The 16,046-nt window shown below is 36.6% G+C and overlaps 1 long non-coding RNA gene across 2 annotated transcripts in view; it reads right to left on the reverse strand.

The window, feature by feature from the left end:
• LOC136852587 (uncharacterized) overlaps positions 1-2,670 on the reverse strand; it is a 65,758-nt gene extending 63,088 nt beyond the window's left edge. For both annotated transcript variants that reach the window (XR_010857191.1, XR_010857190.1), the window contains exon 1: positions 2,552-2,670. This is a non-coding gene — a long non-coding RNA (uncharacterized lncRNA). The remainder of the gene's footprint in view (positions 1-2,551) is intronic.
• Between the last annotated feature and the right edge of the window lie 13,376 nt (positions 2,671-16,046).

The following is a 16,046-nucleotide window of genomic DNA, read 5'->3' on the forward strand; positions in this document are numbered from 1 at the left end:
CACAAGTCAGATAAAGAGCTGATGCTCGTGAAATCAAACTTCTCATCAGTTATCTTGCTGAACTGCTGACTATAAAAGCATAAGCAGACACTCATGCCAATGTTCCATTATTGATAGTTTTATAGTTTGTCAATATTTTCTATTTTATTTCGGATTACAGGTACAGTAAATATAACATCGATGAATTTCCCTGGGCAATATTCCCTTACAGTGCATCATTTGAATTCTGGATGATTAACCTAGTTAAGTTTACAGAACACAGTTTATAACAAAATGAAAAAATATTAAAAATTTCAGAGTATGCATAATATGCCTTTATTTCATTTTAGTAAATCTGTGAAATCCAAAGCAATGAAAACAGGCCACTGACGCCAACATCACCATTCTATATAGTCTGTTATGCATTTTTGGCCAGAGAGAGAGAGAGAGAGAGAGAGAGAGAGAGAGAGAGAGAGAGAGAGAGAGACTACCACAATCTGCAGTCTACTCTTCGCTTTGGTTTCCAAGTCATTTTCACATTAACTGCAGCTGCGTTTTTATAATTTTTTTCCAATGAGCAATATAATATTTCAAGACGGGAGCATCTGTATTGCAATGTATGATGAGTGTGAAATAAGCGTTCAGAAGAATTAGCACCAATTTCCTTACTGAATCATTAAAAAAAAGGAATTTTCAATTACAACACTTCCATTTTGAACACCTGAGTTTTTACAAGTTTTCCAAAGAGAATTACTGGGTTTTTCTATTATTTTAATTGGAATAGTGAAACTTTCAGTAAAATAAATATGCTAAGAACAAACATATTCTGTACCAAATGGTATCGTGGATAAACCTGTAAATACAAAAATATAAGTCTATATATTTATTTTTTTCTCCATTTAAATGATTGGTTTTCTAGTTAATTATTCAATACTAAATCCAGTTTTCAATGATACCATATATTCAACAATACCTTATTGTAAGAGACAAACGACATACCTCTTTATAACAAACATTCATATGGATAACATACAATTTTCGTAAATGTTAAAAGCTTTCTAGAAATACCGGTATATATATTAGTTATACAAGTTCTTTCTGAGAATCATCTGTGCAAGTAATTTAAAGTTTTGTGGGATTTAAATATCTTAATAATTTCACTATTCTACAAATTCTAGCATTAAGGTTGGGAGCTCCTGCTGTACAATCTTCGAGATTGTTTATGTAATATTAAAGTGGTCTGTCTGGACAAATTTGCGTTCATGAACGTAACAACCATATTTTATTGGTGATGCGATGGGGAAAGGCGGGCGTTAGGGTGGAGGAGGGAGTTGAATGAATTTCTGGGGAATGCTTGTAATTGGGAGTCCTTGGCGAGGACCCGTCTTTCAAGCGGATTAAAATGAAGGAAGGCAGATATGCTACTTTGCGTATCAAATCCACAATCTGTACCACGTTTCTACTTTCTGCCATTTTCTTCTTCTTCTGTAAAATCGCCCTTATTTCAGTGCCTGCCAGCAAAGAAATCGTTCTAGTTTTATCAACGCAAAGAAGTGGTACTAAGAGACTGCACAAACAGTAGTCGGTCCTGGTCATTTCGGCCGTAAGTCATTTTAGGCCGTAACATCCAAAACAATGTAAGACGTTATGTTTATGGTATTTACCGTTATGTTTATGGTATTTACCATTATTATTTCATGTTTTACGAACATCCCCAAGGGGCTGGTACTAAACACGGCGCCCATTTTGCACGTAAACGTGCTTACGGCCGAAACGACCCGAATGCACAGTAGTTTGCAGACCAGTAGCTACGTTTCAGCACCCGCATAAAAATGGGGAAGCACCGTGCTGATAATTCATCACCGTTAAACATCTTAAACTTGAAACAATTAACATTGGCCACGAAAAACTTCGATCATATTTTTTTACACTAAGAAGTAGGCTACACGCTAGGTTATTGTCAACTGCAGTAAGATCACTGTTTGTGGTGGATTAAACAAGCCTTGGGCCATCACGAGTTCTTGCTCCTTGAGCAGCCGTATTCAACGGCGTTTATTTTTTAAGGTCTACTTGAACATATCTATTTAGTGAATAAATCGCAAAGAATGATGCACTAGACGCAAAATGATCACCCATCTCCTCATTCACCAATGGTAGGCCTAATGTTAAACTTGGGGTCGAGTGGTCACTTTTCCTCGCTCTGATCAGCTGAAACTTGGCCTGGTCTGTTTTTGGTTGGTCAACACGATAGGCCTGGCCAGTGCGTTACGATATCACCCCCCTAAACACTGTTCTGATGTAATTAACTGTGAAGTGAACAGTCACATTATAGTTACTAATTTACTTGATGACCTGTCCCACATAGTCACCTACCCACATATTAAATAGCTCAACATGATCACCCATCTGCACGTACTGTATACTGTATCGGCCCAATTTGGTGCACATTTACGTACTAACCGGGGTCTAGTTGGTCAGCCATCAAAGCGCAGTCCTGCCAAGCGTTATTTATGTTTATTATTACTGAAATTAAAGAGAAAAAACTAGGCCCAGTACAGATTATACAACTTACCACACAAAGAGAAGTCCTTCCCGTCAAACACGTGCGAAATGCACCATCGTCTAAGCACAACTGACAAGACCAAGGATTAAAGGTAACATTGTACAACAGTACCCCTTCCCTCGCTACCCGCTGGCAAAGGAATAGTTACATCGTCCAACAAAATCCCAGACTGCTTTGTTTAGCTGATACAGTGTCTGGTTTTCTAATGTTTTTATATTTCTTAGAAGAATGTCTACTATTCAAGGCAGATGCATCAACCTAGACAAAAGTTTTATGTCATGCTTTCCGTAACTTCTGTACCAGTCCACGACCTCCGACGAATTGGGATGGAGCCCCTTGTTAAAGGGTACACTCAGGCACGCTACAGTCTGTGTGTGTGTGTGTGTGTGTGTGTGTTTGGCTACCAATTATTGGATTTATCATTAATTTTATCAGTACTACATTTAATGCTGTCTTCTCTTAACTGTTTTTCCTTTTCTCTATTATTCTGGGGAAACCTGTTAATCTTTTAAGTAGTCTTTTGGCTTGTTTCCTACGGATGCATCAATAACAAGAATGGCATTGAATTCATTCTTTTCATTTTCTAGGCCTGGTGGAAAGAATGAAACAAAAGTCCGCTGACAAGCAGAATCTCGAGGAACTTCCTCCTTTTTGACGTGGTCTTTCGCACGGAACAGAGCAACTGAATCTGCCTCCGCAGACTAGAACGTTCCTCACAAACAGGCCTCCTAAACCAGAAAAAGATCTTTGTTAGACATTACGGCTGCTGGTAAATTCATAGCGCTTTTTGTTAACATTTCACTCATATTGCTGAGAAAAGTTCTTTCATTTTTACATAAAGATTATCCCAAGTGGTATAGTGATCTGGAGAAAGAGAAAAATATTTTTAAGAGGCTCTTCTCGAATTATAACAATGCATTTGAAATTTATAAAATGACAGTACTATAGCTAAGGTAGATACGGTATATTTCATAACTATGAGATCATAGTACAATACATTAGTTTGCTGTACGTGTAATACTGCCAGATTAACGACCAAAACACATTGAGGTCATCCCCCGGATTTGGACAAGCCCGGTTTGACGTGGTTTTTAAAATTACGACGTACCCAATTGTGAACTAATTTTCTTTACAGAATACAAAGTCAATACCATATTACGACTCGGGAAGTTCTTGGCTAAGAAACTAATAGTTTAAAATTTGTTTCTGTTTCCCCTCTACTACAATATTCAGAATTTTCGAACCTTTCTTTGTACTTCTTAATTTGTACCCATAGTTTTCGAAACGCATTGCAAGGATAGACAGGCTGCTTCATTTACAACAGAATCTGCGGTGAGGGCGACAGCAGCTGTGTCCTGACAAAGTCTGTCCTTTCCTGCTGAAGTTGGATTTTATTTGTGCTGACACTTACTCAATATTTCGGTGCTTTTGTTTCATCTACCCTCAGAGGAAAAACCCTAGTCTTGCTCTCCCTACGGGCGCGCGCGCGCGTGTGCGTGTCAACACGCGTGCATTCATAGCAAATCCATTTTTGAACGCTGTAAATATGCTTCTAATCAAATATATTCGTATCAGAAGCAATAATAAATTCAGTAAATAATAATAGTAATGCTGGCCACCCAAAGCGACATAAATGAAGGCTGACACTGTGACGAAAAATGGCTTACGCATCAATGAAGCAGCATTAAATATATAGCTCGCCAAATTGGGAAACTGTCTCCCCAAAAAAAACAAATATATATATATATATATATATATATATATATATATATATATATATATATATATATACAGTATATATATAATTCCAAAGAAAACGTTTAAGGAACAATAAAAAGAACAGCAACCCGAATAACAAGAACAGTATATTTAACATTCAGGACAAGAAGAATGACAATGACAAATACAACAGGACAAGAACCGCTGTCACCCTTTTCACTTTCGGCTTCTGGGACGTAGCTTTAATATCAACATCACTATCACAGATCTCATCATCATCATCATTTTTCAATTCATTAATAATATGAGAGGCTTGAAGACCAGTCCTTACACTAAAAAATGTATTCAAGTTGCTGCTGTTCCCCGCAATTATAATCACTCATGAAGGCAAGAAATATTCTCCTGGTACTGATACCATCTTTATCAACAGACTTACAATTGGAAGACATGGCTATTTACAGCTGGCTGAAGGAAAAGACCAAAAAAAAAAAAAAAAAAAGAAAAGCTTCCATGACTAATTAAACAGTAAGGACACAGCGGACACAGATCACTGACGTAAAAAGGTTCCCATGTATGATAATCTTTGATCTTCCTGTCCTCCTTCCCCCTAACAATTATCAATTTCATGCTCACATCACCAACCTACCGTCCTCCATTCTTTCCACGTGGTTCAACCATTAGAGGGGAAGGGAGAGAGGAAGACCAAAGCAGCCTTAAATATAGATGGAATAAAAGGAAGAATCTCACCATCCAGAGAGCAAGAGATTGCGTGCAAGAATGGGGGTAAATGGTGCATAGGTATGTTGCCCTAAAATGGAAGAGTGTAGTATCTGCAAAAATACAAAACTGAGAAAAATGGTAGAGACTCCCTTGCCTTACTACTGATTTTGCAGATGCTGCAAATGGGACTCCATAAATACTCGTGGAAAGCATTGAAGAATCATTCTGAAACTGCAGTAACTTGTGTATTAATGTTTCACGAGCCCAATAGGTGGCATACCTCAATTTCGAAAATTTTGCAGATACTGCACATGATGTAGAAGTAGTCTGCACTTTGGCTTCATTCACGACTTAGTAGTTGAAACAGGAATGCGACAGTTATCGCTGTCTTGCCTTTCCCGGGAGCCATCCTCTGTCAGTGGAAACAACTTTATATATTTTTATAAATATTCTGCCGTTCGCCCTCCTTGCATTATTCTAAAATTAATATACTCCCAACAAAGACCAGAAGAACGTTCTGGGAAAAGCAGAGGGAAGAGGGCAAGGCTGTCTTCTCAAAATTAACAGTTCCTAACGGCTTATAAGTTAGTATTAGAGGCCTATCCAACAGGGAGGTTTTCACGAGGTCACCTCTAGTGAGGGTGTTCTTAAGCCTTCATTTTCCTCTGTACTATGTATCGACGACGTTTTTGTCAATTTTCAGACTACCGGAGGCTATTGAAGAAAACACCGAGAACCTGCTTCTGACCTAGGGTCAGAGAAAGAGCACAACTGTCTTAGAGAGCACACACGCGTCAGTGCTCCTGATAATTTTGTCCTATGTCCCCTTTCCCATCTTTTATTTACTAAGTGAATCGACGTTATGCGTTGTTCCAGAAATCCCGGGCGTCCGTTGTATTGCGCAAGCAGCCTACGTGAAGGTAAGTCTGGAATTGACAAGATTTCGTCGATTGCTGGTATTTCTACCCCTGTATTGCTATTTCCATTTTTCCCCCTTCCTCAGCCACTGACTAGAGATCCTGGTGGAACCATAATTGCTGTATGAAGTCTAGTATATGAATAAGTATTATTGCCTATTGAGATTGCATAAGGTATCCCCTTGCCGTAAGTAGGAATTAGGGAGAATTCAAGTATAGGTAACACTCAGGCAGCCTTGGAAGCTGATCGTGCCATTATTTGGAAGAGGAATAGCCTTTTAAAATACTCGAATTGCTTACAGGGGAGCTACAAGACAATCACCCATTGCACTTCAACTGAAATAGGGAAATATTTCTGTGTCCGAAGAGGACTAATTGGCTCAAATTCCCTCACTTATAACAGCACTTTCTTTCTTTTGTTGGGACTAGGTGGGAAATGAATGGGTTGGATGTAATTCATTTGTTTCAGAAATAACTCAAATTATTCAATAACACAGTTCCGATTGGCGACCTAATCTAATTAAGTAATTGTCTGTCTTTTGGGGTAACTTTTAGCTTTAACTGACAGGATTACGTGGGTCTTAGGTAGAACAGAGCTACACAAATTACAATAATTAATAAAAACTCATCTGCTGAACGACCCACGTAAGAATATATATATATATATATATATATATATATATATATATACTGTATATATATATATATATATATATATATATATATATATATATATATATATATATATATATATATATATACATATATACACATATGAATGCATGTATGTATCTACGTAAGTATGTAAGTATGTATGTATGTACGTATAAACGAACACAAGAACGTGTTTCACAGAAATTTATAGTTGTATTTTCCTTAGTCAAGAAGATAAAATATGATGATGTACTCCAGGAAGGAAACGAAGGAGAGGAAACAGGAAGGAAGAAAATAAAGGTCTTGATTCGTCCCAACAGACTTACTCTCTTAGGCCTCTTCCGGAGACTTCGTTGGCAACCAATAAAGTTCCTCTTCCGGGAACTTTATAATGACAGGCGAACTGCTGGGAGCAATTATGACCTATATTTCCCTTCTTCCTGTTTCTTCGTTTCCATGCTGGAGTACGTCACACACACACACATATATATATATACTGTATATATATATATATATATATATATATATATATATATATATATATATATATATATATATATATATATATATATATATATTTATATTTATATTTATATACAGTATATATATAATATATACAATATATATTATATACACACATGTATATATATATATATATATATATATATATACATATATATATATATATATATATATATATATATATATATATATATATATATATATATATATATATATATATATATAGTATATGTCATATTCAGCCAATATAAATAAGTGAAAGATACATGCTCTTGTTGATTACGAGAAGGTAATTAATAGCTCTACAGACCAATATTATGGGATGTTGTGCATTATAATGGCAATCCTGTTAAATCTGTACAGCTAACTGAAGTTATTCAAGAACGAAGTAGATGCAGAGCTAATGCTGATGGGGTCGTGTCCGATGAATTTGTAGTAAATAGTGGGTGCTACAAGGAAATGTTATTCTACCTTTGCTGTTTGACCTTCTAATAGATTTTACAAGGAAAAAAAGGGGTCAGAAATAGTAGAGAAGGTTTATCCTGGAGTAACAAAAAAAAAAAAAAGGCTGACAAACTTAAAATATGAAGATGATACTCTTTCATTAAGGAAAACACAACAAGATTTGCAAAGCTTACATCTATCTAAAGAGGGACTCGGAATAATTGTAAAAAACACAGAAGTAAAGTGGACAGACTATCCCCAAAGGAAGGAATCAAATAACAATAGACAGAGAAAGGATTAATGGGACTGAATCTTTTAAATATTTAGGAACAATAACATTCAGTACAGGTTCTCTCGAGCTGGATTTAGTGAAAGACAAAAAAAAAAGACACCTCAAAACAATGGGGAGACTAAATACGATTTAGAAATGAAATAAGACTGAAACTGCACATGAAAGTAAGATTATGCATTAAGCCTAGTGTGATTTGTATTGCTATGCAGACATGAATGAGAATTAAACTATATCTACAATAATTTGAGGATTTATAAATGAAGCTTGAAATATATTAGTAGTCAGATGGCAGGATAGAGTGAGAAATGATGCCACAAGGGAAATTCATGCAGTTTATTATGTAGATTCGGCAATGATGAAATGGAGATAGTTTGGATATGACCTTCGCACAACCCCTCGGAGAATAGTGCATGACAGTCGTCAGTGTCAGTTGGGGTTTTATGTGGGGACCAGAAGATCTGGAAGACCAGGACCTACTGGGATGAGAGCTACGAGAAGAGGCGGGGGATGACTGGAGATTTGTGGAGAATAAAGAACGGGAAAGACATTATTGGTGGAATTTCACATGGGCCCTTTGCGTCACGAGGCATTGAAAGCGATGATACAATGATGATGATGAAAAGTTTATCCAGTCTTACCATGAGTTTCATCGCGAAGAAGAAAAAGAGGAAAGAGGAAAAGCAGAAAAAAGAGTACTGACAATCATATGACGGTAAGAATCACACACTTCGCTGGATTTCTGACCCCATTACTAATTTCATGTGGTGCACATGTTCGTACGAAGTCCAAAAGAAAATAACACCGAACACAGACGATGCGGAAGTTGCAACACCTTGTCGCCAGGGTAACACTATACCATTATATGAATAATTCAAGCACAAAGGTCATGACGACTGTACTTCATTCGACGTGAGGGCCCATGATTACACACACTCTACTTCCAACTCAGCAGAAAAAAATAATTATGAGTCTCATATCGAAATGACACACTGCCGATAATACGGTTCATACGACCGTTTCACAGCGGCTGGGAAACAGAATGAAATTATTTTCCTATGCAGAACTTACACATGAGTTACAATCTAATTATCTAAACGCCAATGCGATACTCAAATAAATCAAGATTTTTATAAGCATGTGACCCCAAATAAGACTAAGTACTGTTGACAGAGGGAGGCGACAATAGGAAACATGAACTAGCACTTTCTGGGTCAGTTCTTATTAGCAGAAGAAGAAGAAGAGGAGCGGCCATCGACCCCGCCAAAGACAATAAAACAAAGCGGCGGCGGCTTCGTGGTGGGTGGACTTATTGGATGGAGTCCTTCAGCGCCTAGCGTACAATACACTCCAGCAACGGAGGAGGAGTTCCTCCTGCTTTTGGGGAGGGAGTGTCCAAGGGAACAGCTGTCAGACATTATGGAGGACTGTGACGAAGCTTATGTCTTTGGTTACGATGTCAACAACTTGCGTTTACTGACGTCTCTGGGTGCGTCCACACTATACGGTAAAGCATGTCATGAACGCACAGAGGCCACTTTTACCTTGCATATACCACAGGCAGGTTGAGAATAAGTCAACGACCGTAAGTGGAGAGCGAACCTTTGGCCAATACTAGATAATCACATAAAGCATTGGATAAAACTACCTATGACACGATAAGTTACCGACGTGTGTTTATATGTTTTACTGTAGCGTGGACGCATCCTTATAAAACAGAGACTCGATATCTAACAGCTACAGTATTAATTGAACACACGATGAAGTCCAAAATGCATATGTAATAGAGAAGATACGGTCTTTGTAATAAAACTACGACCCTTAATTGTTTAGCTGCTGTTCTTCCTACATCGACTGAAAATGACTTTATGATGAAAACAACTGCTCTGAATGCTGTACTTTATACCTAAAGGCTTAGCTATGTTTTTCTTCCTAAATCAACTGAAAAGTAATTCTTAACGGTTTCCAAATGGTTTTCAATGGAGAGCATTATATCTAAATGTTAAATAACGTTTTTCTTTAAAACTCTGAAATAAACTCAGAATAGTGCCATCTGCTATGGATGGAGTGTTTTATTTCTAGCCTGTGAATATTTATTTACTCAGAACGGTGCCAAATGCCTTTACCGGAATGCAGTGATTGTCACTTTTTCAGCACCTAAAACCGGGGTACTAAAAGGCCCTGTAATGACAAGTAAGTAAATTTTCTCTCTTTCTCTCTCAGTGAGGAAATCCTTCACAAGGCCCAACAGCTTTCAATACAACCGTCGGGTAAATAACCTCTCTCTCTTTACCTCACCACACAATCGTATAGCGCCGTCAGCCTACAACAAATGAAATGGTACTTGTACATAGTGGCTAACAAGCCTCGATCTGGAGGTTACAGGAAGTTCATTACAAGGTATTATCATTATCATTTTTTAAAAGTGCGTGAGAGAGAGAGAGAGAGAGAGAGAGAGAGAGAGAGAGAGAGAGAGAGAGAGAGAGAGAGTTCCTATCCCGCTAATGACATTCAGTTAAACACAGGCGCGCCTGAAAATACCTTTTGTCTCTGAGATTGCAAATGATGTGACCTCTCTCTCTCTCTCTCTCTCCCCCACCCAAACTGTGCTATCCCAAAATTAATTCAAAGTGAACTTTGAAAGCACCCTCTAAGTAAATAAGAATCTGCTTCTTGTCACAGTTCCTTTCTGTTCTTGACCTTCTAATTCGCGTAGCCAATTGCAGACTTAATTATAACGCTAGAATTGAAATATATTCAAACTGGAAAGAATGGCAGGGGGTGAAAGCGATAAAGTAGACTACAGGAAACAGAAACATGACGAAAATAGTATTTGCAGATAAAAGACAATTATAAATACGTACAAAAAGAAATGACACACACGCAAATTATTACCGACATTTAACACAAAAACATCTATATACCAAGTGCATACAATCAGCAACACTGAATCTTGTACCACGACTTACACTTTGTAATCTTTGAGGTTCCAAAAAATGTATAATCAGAGAGAGAGAGAGAGAGAGAGAGAGAGAGAGAGAGAGAGAGAGAGAGAGAGAAGCTAATTCCAAATACCGGTGTACAGCCGCGTACCATTTCTACTCTCGTTTAGCAGAGCGGGTTTCTTCGTGGTTGCGTGTTCTGGGTTTTGAAATGCCATCTAATTATCGTGCTCATGTGATATAGCTTTTTTTTTTGTTTTTTTAATATCAAGACTACAAGAAGGTCTTAATTTTCCGACTTCCTTACACTTTTTAATACGCTTAGCGTATTCAATTGTGCAGAAATCGAGAAGTTAAGAACTCTTTCTTGGCCTGATAATAAAAATGAATTTCATTGCCATCAGATAATTATGAAATTGCAGATCCAAATTGATTTTACAACCATATGGCGTATGAATCTCACACATCAACAGGAAATATAGGGTCACACGGAAACCAATTAAAAACAACTTACTTTAACACATAATATTAAAACGTCCAGAGCAGTATTTATGACGATCAAGCCAATAACCAAAAAAAAAAAAAAATCACACTGAGAAAATAACTGAAGTCGTATAGTACAGAAATATGTCGGCCAGTTATACAAATTTCTGAAACGTTTGATGTCACCTTCGATTACGTTTACAAAACTGATGAAGCCAAGCAGCATATGACATAGACAATTGATATCAGTAACTATACAATACGCGATGCAATTAGTATCCATACATTCATTTTCTGCGTGTAGAAGGCTAACCTTTCTTACCACTGGCTCCTATGTACGTGTGCAGAATGAAGGTACAGGTAACTTAGTCTGAGTATTTGTTGTTTCTCCCCTTTCTTATATTATCGTCACTTGTGACGGTATGGGTATAATAATAATAATAATAATAATAATAATAATAATAATAATAATAATAATAATAATAATAATAATAATAGTAATACTGAAAAATTCTTATGTCCACAGGATGAAGTGCATGAACAAGAAAAGCAGAGGAGATTAATTCTAAGATGCTTTTTGCTTGATTGGAATTGAACACTAATGACAACAGACCAGAAAGGTAAAAAAAAAAAAAAACTGACCTAAGTTACTCTTTGTTGCCAACGAGAAGTCTTCTTGCGAAAATTAATAGTTGTCAAGATGATCTGTTACCATATTCTTGTATCCCTAATTCTCTGTTTTTTTTTTATTACTTTATTTGGTTAAAATGTTGATATAGTAGTGGCAATATTCTTGGAGAGAGAGAGAGAGAGAGAGAGAGAGAGAGAGAGAGAGAGAGAGAGAGAGAGAGAGAGAGAGAGAGAGAATCATTGATATATAACATGAATACAGTTACTTCAGAGGTAAAACAATTAAAATAATGAAAATGATAACCAGACAAACACTTATACATAAAAATCCGAGTGAAAAATAATGAGAATAAAGGCGAAAAGAAATACCAGTTTTAAAGGTCTACCTTCTTGACCTGAATACTCGAGGAGAGGACGCGTGTGTGTGGATGACGGAGGTGTAGGTGTAAGAGAAGTGGAGGCCTGATTAAACAACAGTAGGAAAGATTGGTTCTCGAAAGAATTTCTGTCAACAAATCTTCGAAAGCAGTTAGGACCAAACAGAGTCAACGAACTTTCATTTGGCCACAGAAGAAGCGGCAAACTTTGTCATGTTCAATACCTGTTACATGATTGTATAGCTCATGAGTATATGAATTATTACTAACGGATTTATTTGAGGTGACATATCAAAATCATACATGAATGCCCCTTTTAATATCCATCTGGAGAGAGCGTATAGCTCATAAATGTATGAATCATTAAAAAAAAGGAAATGAATATGTTTTTCATTTTCTTAATGTCATCGGGTGATTATATGGGTCACAACAGCTTATGAATTGTTATTGGCAGGTATATTACCTGTGAAATATTCTTAAAATACGAAACTACATGAATACATTTTCCACAGTCAGGTCCTGCCAGGGAACTGTATAACTTATAAAAAAACGATGTATTATTAATGGATATATATACTGAAGGAGGAATCCTTTAAAAACCTGCATGAATATCTTTTTCCCCGCATCTTTACCCGCTACGTAACTGTACAGCTGTAAGTGTATAAGTCAGCTAAGAACGCAATCAAGATTAAATAAACGAAATATTCTAAAAGTGTAAAATATATTTCCTATATTCGTAATACGTGTATGCATTTTAACATATTTTGAAGGTGGATTGTTCTAAATAAAGGTAAATAATGAGACTCAACTAATCATTACCTATCTGCTAATGAAAACTCTATTATAGTTTTGGAGATGCGTGTCCAATATTAGGAAATAAAATGAAAAAAAAAAAGGGTTCCGTACAGTGTCAAGGACTCTTCGATTGCCGACGATTACCACAACCATATGATGTGCTGCCGTTATCGAACGATATCAAGAGCACGGTCTAGGTACCTAGACCGTGATCATGAGTATAAAACTCAACAGGTCGTATGCAGCATAACCAAACACACACACACACATATATATATATATATATAATATATATATATATATATATATATATATATATATATATATATATATATATATATATATATATATATATATATATATAGAGAGAGAGAGAGAGAGAGAGAGAGAGAGAGAGAGAGAGAGAGAGAGAGAGAGAGAGAGAGAGAGAGAGAAACACCAAAGCGGAAAGGCATTAAATCCCCGCATTCCATATACTTCTAACAAAGGTTACGACTGTCTTTTTTAGCACAACTTCTTTCCGACTTTAAAATATCTTCATTTAGAGAATCATTACGTTTATATCTAAACTCGAATCGCAACAACTGAGTAATCCCACAAGAATAAACGCACAAGAATTGATTAACGTAGCCAACGTAGTGCAATTGCTAAACCGGCGCTAAGGACCAATCTAATATAATTTGGAGGCGACTCGCAATTGGATTTGATGTTAAGACGCAAAATATATGCTAAATGTATTTAGTTTAGGTTCGTCAATATAAAAAGACACGGGTTGTCCTAAAGGAGCACTGCCATTATCGCAGCATTAGTTCTCGAATTAAATATACACAGAGGCACAATATATACTTATATATATATATATATATATATATATATATATATATATATATATATATATATATATATATATATATTATATATATATATATATATATATATATATATATATATATATGTACATATATATATGTGTATGTGTGTTTTGTGTGTACATAAGCGTTTTACCATTTCTCGCGGTATCTGAACTAGTGTCCGATGAAATGGATGCACTGAAACGGCTGAAATTAGGAAATAATGTATTAAACTTGAATCACCAATAAACTATATACTCACTACGTGTGACTGAAAAGATATTCCGTTCAACAACAGAAGATAACTGCATTATGTGTATCAAATTTTTCCAATAAAACGGTCGTAAGAAGTTTGAAAGACAGGACCTACAGGAAGCTTGCGAAAGAACTGACGGATATACGACACTGGGACTGTAAATGTATTTATGATAAAAGTGAAGGCTGCCACAAAATATATGAATAAAAAAAGTTGGTGGTTAACTGTAGATGTAAGTCTTAATCAAGCAAGAGTGCGCCGTGTGAGGGAAGCTATGGTAAAATAGAGGACATGGGCGTAAAAGACGGTTTGCCAACTGATTGAGTAACATTTGCACTAATTGGCAACAGCAAGAAGATGCAGAGAATGAGGAAAGCGTATGAAATGTCTGCATGAAAAGAAAGTAAAAAATAAATGCTACCAAGAATCTAAATGGAAACCATTAATATGGAGTGGTGGACGAACGAATGCATGAGCAGTTGTCACTTGGAAGTAGGCGCTACAAAAAAAAGTAAGTATAGCTTAGTTTTACCAGACCACTGAGCTGATTAACAGCTCTCCTAGGGCTGGCCCGAAGGATTAGACTTATTTTTACGTGGCTAAGAACCAATTGGTTACTTAGCAACGGGACCTACAGCTTATTGTGGAATCCGAACCACATTATAGCGAGAAATGAATTTCTATCACCAGAAAGAAATTCCTCTAACTCTTCATCAGCCGGCGGCGGGAATCGAACTCCGGCCCAAATGACAGTCGAATGGAATATGGGTGAAACCGGGATCTTGGGTGAAAACACCATGTAAAAGACTAAGAAATGTAGGGCGAGTTCTGCAAAAACTGCGGAATAGAAAACGAGAATGTAAAGGAGGCAAGAATTGGAATTTATAAGAGGGGTGTTAAAATACGGTTTCTAAAAGTCACTAAAAAATTGTTAAGATGAACTGTTTACGTAGTAAAAGGAATTAAGAAACACTAAAAGGGTGGAAAACACAAAGCTACGACCTCTTGCTGGAATGGTGAGTATATGTTCAAAGAGCACCAATGGGTTTCGATGTTGTTTGGGAGATGTTTAACTGGTGGAAAGGTGTGATTGGAGAGAGAGAGAGAGAGGAGAAAGTATGAATTGACAGGAAAGGTCCTTATTAGCCATGAGATGTGAAAGCGCGTGCATAAAAGACGTGTATAGAACAGTAAAAGGAAAGGTGCCCTACGCTGCTAATGAAACTTCAGCTTAGTGTGTAAACTATCAGTAAAATATTTGACTATTGAGGTTTGCAATTGACCCAGCAGTCAGAGGGTCAATGTACCAATGGCTACTTCCTATCTTTCTGTGAAGCTACCGCTTGATAAGGTAAACATGTGCTGGAAAATAAATGCCTTTAGTTAATGCATACGCTGTTTTCCAAGAAGAGATCCGCTGACCATGACGGTAGCCCGAAATTCGGAATTTCACGATTTTCTCGTGTCACGATTACAGAGGAGATGCAACCTTTTTTCTTTTTTTTTTTTTTTTTGTACAAGCAACGCTATGTCTCTCAAAACTACATCCTTCCTTCACAAAATTTCAAGTTCCCTTTCTCTCCATGAACTCAAGAAAATGCGTGTTTCTCCGTGGATACTGTTTTATCTATTATGCTTTCCAGGACCCAAGAGTGGGTTCTGATATTTCCATAACTCTTAAGTACTAACTTGACGGTTCCCTACTTACGCTTCTAATGCAGCCTTCATCATAAAGACAGTACACCGTGAAAAACAACCTCAATTTACAGCAAACGAGATTTCTCTCGCAAATGTTGCTTGAAAAGTACAGAGATTCTATTAAAAAATTATAATTCAAGAAAATACACATGCATACAAAGAAATATCAAATAAATGAATAGCAAAATATAATACACACTACAATGA

This window comes from Macrobrachium rosenbergii, chromosome 25, assembly GCF_040412425.1.
Source record: "Macrobrachium rosenbergii isolate ZJJX-2024 chromosome 25, ASM4041242v1, whole genome shotgun sequence".
In the NCBI taxonomy this organism is placed as follows: Eukaryota; Metazoa; Arthropoda; class Malacostraca; order Decapoda; family Palaemonidae; genus Macrobrachium; species Macrobrachium rosenbergii.